The sequence below is a fragment of the Tupaia chinensis genome, unplaced genomic scaffold (assembly GCF_000334495.1).
Source record: "Tupaia chinensis unplaced genomic scaffold, TupChi_1.0 Scaffold000468_1, whole genome shotgun sequence".
Lineage (NCBI taxonomy): Eukaryota > Metazoa > Chordata > Mammalia > Scandentia > Tupaiidae > Tupaia > Tupaia belangeri.
In genome coordinates, this window is record NW_006159977.1 from 328547 (window position 1) to 329357 (window position 811).

The window sequence follows — 811 nt, forward strand, 5'->3', positions numbered from 1 at the left end:
CTTCTCTCTGGTGGCTCCCAGTTGGAGAGCCTTGGGGATGTGTGCGGGTGTGGTGGTCACAGGGCTGTCTGTGCGGGTGTGGTGGTCACAGGGCTGGCCTGTGCGGGTGTGGTCACAGGGCTGTGTGTGCGGGGGTGTGGTCACAGGGCTGTGTGTGCGGGGGTGTGGTCACAGGGCTGTGTGTGCGGGGGTGTGGTCACAGGGCTGTGTGTGCGGGGGTGTGGTCACAGGGCTGTGTGTGCGGGGGTGTGGTCACAGGGCTGTGTGTGCGGGGGTGTGGTCACAGGGCTGTGTGTGCGGGGGTGTGGTCACAGGGCTGTGTGTGCGGGGGTGTGGTCACAGGGCTGTGTGTGCGGGGGTGTGGTCACAGGGCTGTGTGTGCGGGGGTGTGGTCACAGGGCTGTGTGTGCGGGGGTGTGGTCACAGGGCTGTGTGTGCGGGGGTGTGGTCACAGGGCTGTGTGTGCGGGGGTGTGGTCACAGGGCTGTGTGTGCGGGGGTGTGGTCACAGGGCTGTGTGTGCGGGGGTGTGGTCACAGGGCTGTGTGTGCGGGGGTGTGGTCACAGGGCTGTGTGTGCGGGGGTGTGGTCACAGGGCTGTGTGTGCGGGGGTGTGGTCACAGGGCTGTGTGTGCGGGGGTGTGGTCACAGGGCTGTGTGTGCGGGTGTGGTCACAGGGCTGTCTGTGCGGGTGTGTGGTGGTCACAGGGCTGGCGTGTGCGGGTGTGGTGGTCACAGTGTGTGCGGGTGTGTGGTCACAGGGCTGTGTGTGCGGGTGTGGGCCCAGGGGTGGCGGGGCGGGGGGGGGTCCC

At 67.9% G+C, this 811-nt stretch overlaps 1 protein-coding gene across 3 annotated transcripts in view; it reads right to left on the minus strand.

Annotated features, from left to right (window-relative positions):
* SYTL3 (synaptotagmin like 3) overlaps positions 1-811 on the minus strand; it is an 87632-nt gene that overhangs the window by 1080 nt on the left and 85741 nt on the right. The window lies entirely within an intron of this gene.